The sequence below is a fragment of the Haemaphysalis longicornis genome, unplaced genomic scaffold (assembly GCF_048455015.1).
Source record: "Haemaphysalis longicornis isolate Haplotype H1 unplaced genomic scaffold, Haemaphysalis longicornis Haplotype H1 scaffold_9, whole genome shotgun sequence".
NCBI classification, from domain to species: Eukaryota; Metazoa; Arthropoda; class Arachnida; order Ixodida; family Ixodidae; genus Haemaphysalis; species Haemaphysalis longicornis.
Genome location: NW_027526460.1, coordinates 14,905,594 through 14,914,995, shown reverse-complemented (window position 1 = coordinate 14,914,995; position 9,402 = coordinate 14,905,594).

Below are 9,402 nucleotides of genomic sequence, written 5' to 3'. Positions count from 1 at the left end.
GCTCGTTGCACTTTCGTTTATATATGTTTCAAAGAGCAACGTTTTTGCTCTTGTTGGGCTCCACGGGGCGCAGCTATTTTCTAGGCAGGAGAGGAACAAGCGCGCACGCAGGAGCGCAAAACGCCTACGTTTTGTTGTCGAGTTGCGTTTCACGGAATTGATTGTTTCTACACCTCCCTCGCGGGGCAGTTTTTTCGTTAACCAACTACGCCGCTTAAACGGACACCCAACCGCCGGCCGAAGGCGCTCATGACGCTCGTCCGATACGCTTCGCTGGCTGCGCTCCGGAATATGCATGGGCTCCGGTTTCACCCCCCTCCCATTGTTCGCTTTGTTGTTTCGAGCCGCCAATGCCGAGCTGTTGAGTGCGCCGTTATGGTATGCCCGCCCATGCCTAACCATATCGCAGGCGGTGTGCGCACGCGGGCTCTACGAAGGAAAAGTGGGGAAGGCGAGAGCGTGAAAGGGGAGAGACAACATGGGAGAATGCAACACCGAAGTCTGCGTGCAGAAGAAATGATTTGCGGGCTTACCACTACCGGCCATTGGTTGGCTCTCGCGAGTTGGTGACGTTTTTGCAGATTTAGATTAGTAAAAGCTATGCCAGCTGGGGAGGCAGGCGGCTCTTGCAACTCGTCCGGCTGGAGAGGCTTATTGCAGAAGGGAATTGCTCAGATATACGCAGCCCTCAACACTTTGAGCATTCTTTACCCGCAACGGCGGTAGAAAGAGCAGCACTCGGAGCCGCCATGGTCTTCCGGGAGTTTGGGGTGCGCGCTAGCCATTCCTTCCATTCGGTCTAAGCGATTTACTCGAGAAGCCGAAGCGAAGGTGCTAGTAAATTGAACACTTGGATCATATGGATCGAGGCCATGTTCACGTATTTACGGGAAGCTCTGTCGACAGGGAACTGAGACCAGCGCAGCGGATTTTGTGATCCCCATCACGAAAGTTTCCTGAGCTGCTCACCTCAACCATATGACGCCATCCCCAAGATCGGAGTGCGCAGCGAATGAGGTGGCCTTAAATAAGGCCAAGTCACTTCGAGTGTGGCGTGCGGTAGTTATAACTTACTCCAAGCCATCCCTATAACTATTGCAGCATGGATTACCCGTAGACAAAACTTGCCAACGCTCCCTACGTCTCGTCCAACAGCTCAATGAAAACGGCCTCAATGTTCGGTTCTACAGGCTCCCTTTGCACGTACGACTCCTAGGGAACGAAGTAGCTGACAAGTTGGCACAAGAGGCGATTTTATGTGCTCGTTTTATAGAAGTGGCTCCAGACAAACGGCGCATTTTAAGGACGACCGTTACCGGACATTCTGGATCCCTTTGGCGTCGATGTTCGAAACCTTACAAGGAACGAAAGGGGCGGAGGGGTCATTGCCGCTCCGCATACGGACGAATTCAGCACCAACACTGGCGTGGCTCTATCTCATCCCGCCTGTGTCCAGCATGTGGGGTGCCCTGTGACGTAGGACAGTTTGCCATGAATTGCCCACAGCACGCGACGGAGGGGTCAATTGTCTTTAAGGAGCTTCGAAAGAGAGTCGCGTCGTGTGCCTCTTGGAGGGCGTCGTATTTCCTAACGGGAACCGTATTTGACACATCTTACACCTAGTCCTGCAGTTCTTGAAGGACCCAAGCCTAGGTTAATCTTGGGGATTGGCCGCGGATAGTTTTTAAGGGTGCTGATCGGTATATGAGCAATTGCCGGCACACCTTGCAAGGCTAGGCCCATCCGTTAACTAGCAACAACAACAACACATGTCTTGCGTATATGCTTCATGTACGCACGTCTCTCAGGTGGAACAGATTTGTAGAGTGGAAAACAGGAAGAAATGAAATTAGGTACGAGAAGTTTGGCTAGTGTGTATTTTATCGCACTGATTTATTTGGTCCCTAGACAAATTCTTTTTCAAGGAGGTAGTCTGGTTGCGGGGGTATGCTTGCGGCAATAAGCGGATCCCATTTCGATCCGCAGATACATTAGCCTGCTTAGCGGAAATATCTTGCCTCATTGCCAGACATTGCTATTCATCACCAGATTACCCTGCACAGTGATTCAGCTTTTTTCGGAAATGGTTGCCATTGTACAAGTTTAGCACCAACTTCGTCACTGAGGCGGTGAGGCTTTGGCTTGATTAAGCCTGATGCTGGCCTTTGTAATGGCAAAAATGCACGGACACTCGGTAGACATCTTAGCCATGTACCATTTTAATGTCATGCTGGAAATGGCTGAATAGAGCTGATTTAACAAACAGCCACGTTCAAACAATCGCGCAGGGTTGCAGACTCTCGAACTTCGAAGCAAGAAACCCAAAGGCCTTTGTTTGTGATTTCCGGTAATTGGTTTCCCGCCCTTTATCCCAGGGTTGCCGAGTGCAGTTACCGAACTATCGGAATTAACCGAAACAATCCCTGTGCGCTTGTGTTGTTTTGGAAGGATGAGAACTAGAGGAGGGGGCGTATTGAAGTATGGGAGCTCTGCTTTCTGGCCTGCCCATTTCATCGCTGTGATCAACCCGCGCGATTGCACTGTGAATAGTCATAAGGAACCCCTCACGCTTATCCCCATCTTCACCATCACGCTCATTTTCCTCCTCCTTTCCTTCTCCTCCACATCCAGGCGGCCATAAAGAATCGCTCGGTGCATGACTTTGAAACAATGACAACCATCGAACCCGCTAATAACGATTCTGCATCTCTTGCGCGCTGCACAGATGCGTGTCTTTAGGACTTTAAAGGGATTCCAGAGTACGTTTCAAAATCCTGAGAGAAGTGCTGCTTTTTCAATGCTCAGCTCAACAACCTGTACATTCACTAAAAAAAGAAAAAGAAAAAGAAAACGCGGATAATAAGCCCCCTCGGTCTCTCTCTCGCTCACGGCGCATCCCTCCGCTTCGCCCGGCGTAATTCTCTGCAGGGCCTGACAACCGACAGCTGGGGAGCGTCAGCACGCCTAATAACTTCACCTCGTGCGAAGCGCAGGTATTTGTCCATGCCGCTGGAAAAAAAAAAAGAATAAATAAACTGCGAGCCTTCCTCACTCGCGGGGAAAATACTTTCAGCTCAGCCGGGAAGCAATCAACCCTTGCAAATAGCCAATAAATAAAAATGAGAAAAAAATATTATCGCAGCGTGGTTGAAACGCCTGCGCTTATTGTTGGCCACATGATAACAATTTTAAAGCCATTGTTGATCATGAGTGTTTAGCTACTTCCCGACGTGTTTTTTTCACACCCCCGCCACTTCGAACGTAGACGTTCGTGTGGTTATATAACCACATTAAATGCCTTTTAACTGTTCTACTGGGTGCAACTGCAGGTTTTTTGTGCACCAGCTGCAAAATGGTGCGCTAAGCTCCGTATGAATTCGTAAACGCGCGGTTATTTTTCACCCACTAAAGAAGCTTGGTGGTAATTTTCAAACAAGCGAAAGCGTTAATTTTGTTATGGCAAATAAATAAAAGGAAAAGGGTTACGTCACGTACGCCCTCTACAACCAAGCATAGCTTACTTTCTACAACAACCACCTCACGTGGAGATTATGTAACTGACGTTTTTATGTTAGTTTTTTGTTTTGAATGTACTGTCGTCCACAGTCTAACAACGCTTTACCCACTTATCGTCTCCTCCTGCTTGAGTGAAATATAATGGAGTCGAAACTTCTAGCTTTTCTTGAAGTTTAAGGCGGCAGCTCAGTCGTCCACATTCGTTATAACAGTTTTTCATAGGAATTTTTGTGATATTCCACGATAAAGTCAAATTTGATGCTCCAGCTGACCCTGTGGACGACCTTACCTTTAGCGTTTCCGTGATGACTGCTGGTATGGTTGAAGAGCTACTACATGCTTTGAAAAAGGGATATGGTGCGCGCTGCCTGCACATGTTACTTAAAAAAATTCAGTGCCAGCTACCACTTAAATTAGGTAAGAAGTCGGCATAACATCTAATTCAGTAAATCCTGATAATGGGCTTCGCTATTCGCTAGTAAAAAAAAGCACTGCAGAAACATTTGTTCATGAATAGAAATTTTATGTCAGCAAAACATTACCAAAAAAAATTGTGAATTTGCGTCGAATTGATTCCGTAGCGAGCACCGGTGCACTGACGATGTGGTATGAAAAGTTCGTTCTGAGGTGATTCTTGCCGTCGTCGTGGCGAAGGTGAGGTATTAATGGACTGACTTTTATTGGGGCATCCATGCTCCCCTGTCTGTTTCTTGCCTACGATTAGGACACGCTTTACATCGTAACAAATGCTACCGTAAACAGGCAGTTTGTCTTGAGGTGTACCAAAGTTTGTTTGCGAATCTGGCTTGTACTCCTGGAACTGGGAAGACAGTGGACACGAAAATAGACTGGTCGCTACCGTACAAGTGAGTTGCTATGGAAGACCGGGCATTAAATGAGCTCCAAGCTTTTATCGCCCAAGCAACTTGTAGCACCTACGCAGGATTCTATGCAGCTACTAGGCGAAGCTACCAATTACGGAAATACTAGTTGTAATCGTGTATTCGAGGTACATCTCGCAACAGGGATGTTAGCTAACGAACACGTTAGCTCGTGCTTGAATTGAGCCAAATTGTTCCTGTCCTGTTTTATGAACTTATGGCTGTTTAGGCAATAGAATGCCTGTAGCCAAACTGACCAATCGCCGAATTTGTTTTCATGTGTGGACGTTCATAGAATAGGGGTTATAAAGAAAAGTTAATGTTATATTAGTGGTAACAATGCTTAAAAATTGTGGAACGCTTTCCCGCTAGGACGGCGTCATGGTAGTCTCAAGTTCATGCCGCTCTGGCTAGTATCTGAACCAAGGTGAACCTGGTAAAGAGTTTGGCAATTCTAGTCCTCTCCCCAAACTCTGGAATAGTGAGCTCGAATAGGTCCAGGAAAACGGATGTGGCTCTCAGTCTAATACATGCATCTTTCAACAAAATACTCACCCCGCGGTGCTGTGCTAAAAGTGCCGACTTTTATTTAATCCAGTACCCCTAATTGTTGAAAATCACAGCTTGAAAAAAATATATTTGCCGACGCCACGTCCTGCGTCTTTCTGGGGACATGTGGGGGCTGGCCGGCTGGAGAGACAAGCTGTAATGTCAATTTTCTTAACAAAAACACAGCTATCTCGTGCACTAGGATGAACTCATACCCCTACGGGGTTTCGACATGCTAATTGACTTTCAAATATCATCATCATCATCACCAGCCTATCCACGAGCACTGCAGGGCAAAGGCCTCTCCCATTATTCTCCAATTACCCAGGTCCTGTGCCAACTGTGACCAATTTATCCCCGCAAACCTCTTGATCTCATCTGCCCATCTAAATTTCTGCCGCCCCCTGCAACGCTTGCCTTCTCTATAGGGATCCACTCTGTTGCCGTTAATGACCACGGGCTATCTTGCCTTCGCATTACATGCCCTGCCCACGTCCATTTCCTCTTCTTAATTTGTACTGATATGTCCTTAACACGCGTTTATTTCCTGACCCACTCCGCTCTCTTCTTGTTCCTTAATGTTACACATATCATTTTCCGCTCCTATGCCCGCTGAGTCGTTCTCAATTTAAGTTGAACCCTTTTAGTGAGCCTCCAGGTTTCTGTCCGGTAGGTGAGTACTGGTAAGATGCAGCTGTCATACACTTTCTTCTTCAGAGACAATGATAGGCTGCCATTCATTATCCGAGAATGCCTGCCGAATGCACTCCACCCCATTCTTATCCTTCGAATTACCTCTGCCTCTTGGTTGGGATCCGGGGTCACAACTTTGCCTAAGTATACATTCGCTTACTACTTCCACGGCCTCGCTACCTATCTCAAACCGCTGTGCTGTCCCGAGGTTATTGATCATTACTTTGGTTTTCTGCATATTAATTTTCAGGCCCACGGTTCTACTATGTTTGTCCAGTGCGGTAAGCACGCTTTGCAATTCCTCCCCTGAGTTACTTAACAAGGCAACGGCATCAGCAAATCTGAGGTTACTCAAGTATTCTCCCACCTGTTCCCAATCCAATGTTCTGAATACTTCTTGTAAACATGCTGTGAATAACACTGGGGAGATTGTGTCTCCTTGTCTGACGCCCTTCCTTATAGGTATTTTACTGCTCTCCTTATGGAGGATGATGATAGCTGTGGACCCATTGTAGATATCCTCTAGTATTCTTACATAATGCTCATCTACCACCTGGTTCCGTAATGCCTGAATGACTGCTGAGGTTTCGACCGAGTCAAATGCTGTCTCATAATCTATGAAGGCTGTATATTGGGGTTCAGTATACTCAGCGCACTTCTATATCACCCGATTGATCGTGTGAATATGGTTCATTGTCGAATAACCTTTACGGAACCCTGCTTGTTCTTTAGGTTGACTGAAATCTAAGGTTGCAGAAATTCTGTTAGCGATTACCTTGGTAAGTACCTTGTAGACGATTTACAGTAAGCTGATCGGCCTGTAATTTTTCCAGTGCTTCATGTCACCTTTCTTATGGATTAGGATGATGTTCGCGTTCTTCCAAGATTCCGGTACACTTCCGGTATTTAGGCATTTCGTATACAGGTTTGCCAGTTTTTCAAGTACAATTTCTACGCCATCCTTCAAGAGGTCTGCTGTTATCTGATCCTCACCTGGTGCTTTGCCCCCTTTCATTTCGGTCAAAGCCTTCCTTACTTCTTCGGTCGTTACTGGTGGGATGCCTATCTACTCTGAACTACTTTCTCGTTCGGCATTATCCTGGATGTCCCGGCTACTGTACAGGTCCCTATAGAACTCCTCGGCCACTGTGACTATTTTATCCCTATTTGTGAACACATTGCCTTGCTTATCTTTAAGTGCACACATCTGATTTTTCCCCACGCCAAGGCGCCTCTTCACTGCTTTCAGGCTACCTCCGTTGTTTACAGCGTGTTCGATCCTCTCCATATTATACTTCCTTATGTCAGCTGTGTTACGCTTATTGATTAACTTCGAAAGCTCCGCTAGTTCTATTCTGTCAGCTGGGGTGGAGATTGTCATGGTTTGCCGTTTCCTAATTAGATCTTTCGTCTCCTTGGAAAGTTTACCAGTATCCTGTCTAGCCATAGTGCCCCCTACTTCTACTGCACATTCCGTGATAATGCGTGTAAGGTTGTCGCTGGCTTTAAGTGTCGTAAACTCTGCTTCCTCGGTAAGAGCTGAATATCGGTTCTGCAGCGCGATCCTGAATTCTTCTACTTTACGTCTTACTCATAGCTCATTAATCGGATTCTTTCGTACTAGCTTGTTACGGTCCCTCCTCAAATCTAGCCTAATTCGAGATCTTACCATACGGTGGTCACTACACCTTACCCTTCCGAGCACTTCCACATCCTGCACGACGCCAGGGTTATCGCATAATATGAAGTCTATTTCATTTTTATGCTCCCCATTCGGGCTCCTTCACGTCCACTTCCGGCTCACCCGTTTGCAGAAGGAGGTATTCAGTATGAGTAGGTTATTCCGTTCTGCGAATTCGACTAGAAGGTCCCCCCTGCTATTTCTAGAGCCCATGCCATAGTTCCCAACTTCCTTGTCTCCAGCCTGATTCTTGCCTACTTTAGCATTGAAGTCCCCCATAACTACGGTATACTGTGTTTTTACTTTAGCCATTGCCGATTACACATCTTCATAGAGGCGTTCCACTACCTGGTCGTCGTGGCTGGATGTGGGCGCATAGCCCTGTACCACCTTGAGCTTGTACCTCTTATTGAGCCTAATTACAAGACCTGATGCCCTTTCGTTAATGCTGTAGTATTCATCTATGTTGCCAGCTACGCTTTTATTGACTAGAAATTGCACTCCCAGTTCTCTTCTGTCCACTAGACCACGGTAACATAGAGCGTGTCCATTTTTCAGCACCGTAAGGGCTTCACCTGTCCTCCTAGCCTCACTAAGCCCTATGACATCCCACGTAATGCCCTTTAATTCCTCGAACAACACCTCTAAACTCGCTTCACTAGATGAGGTTCTCGTGTTAAACGTTGCTAGGTTCAGATTCCAATGGCGGCCTGTCCGGGTCCAGGTATTCTTAGCACCTTCTTCTGCGTCACAGGTCTGACCGCCGCCGTGGTCTGCAGTTGCTTCGCAGCCACTGGAGACTGAGGGCCGAGGGTTAATTGGCGTATTCATGGAAGGTTGTGGCCGTTGCTACACCAGAGTGGCCAATCCTGCTCTGGTGAGGGAGTGCGTTGCCGGCAATGGTCGCCGGGGTCAGGCCGCACCCCAAGCCCCATTCTGCAATTCCATCAATACGCGGATTTTTTTTAATCGGGTGGGAATTGTCCGGCACCGGGATTCGAGCCACGGTCCTTCTGCACGCAAGGCGGATGCTCTGCCACTACACCACCGCTGCACCACTTTTTCAAATATGTTCACTAACTATTTGTCAATGCTCATGTTTTGCATCTCGCCCATGCCTAAGTCACAATCTACAGTGAAGCACCGCTCTGGTCATGTTGGAAGGGGCCTGCAATCAAAAGCACGCACTTCCTTTCGTGTAGTCACTTGGTAACTGCACCATGAATTTTGTACGTTATCAATGAGCATGTCATGTTACAAAAAAAAAAAAAGAAGGAAGGTCACACTAACGCGTAAGTCTTGAAGGTAGCGAAGCTGTACGCAACCTTCACAATCATCACGACGGTTGAAGCCCACGATTGCAGCCGATTTGCTTATTGGCTGCCGCAATGACCTTTACACCATCACTGTTGCTATAAGTGTGAGCTTCCTTCATTTTTTCGGAAGTGATAATCATTGGACGTAAGCTAGGAGGGGCGTACCCTATGATGTGTCTTTCTCGTTCCGAGCAAGTTTTGCCACGATTACGGCAAACGGCGAGTTTTTTTTTTTGCCCATCTGGATCAATATCCTTAAGTTGGTGTGCTTGTTTTGGCCGATCTTGGCCAATCTCCCTAAGGGGGTATCCTTGGCATTTTCTTGGTATTTTTAACTGCGGACACGAAAAATTACGATTTTGTAAACAGCTTCGCTGATAAAAAATCAGCTTCCTAATCCACATCACAATACACATTTAGACATTCGGTTGCTTTTGGGAATAAAAGGTCAACCAGCTTTTCATTAGGCTAGGCCATTTAAAGTACACGCATTTTAGTTTGGGCACTACACGACTATGTCAGGAAAGGTCGTCCATTTCTTATTCAGCCGCAAAAAATTCTCGCGCATTAAAACTAAAAAAAAAAAAAAACATGTCACCAGTACGTTGTAGCGCGCCGTTAACGTGTGCGGCGGGAATAAGTTTGCTGACAGCAGACCTTTGTTTTCAATAAACCACGGCATGTCTCATTTAAACGTTCGTATACTGACCTTAGTCGACGAGCGCCGTGTAGTAATTTGAGCTCAATCTCTGCGCAAGTTGCAGCT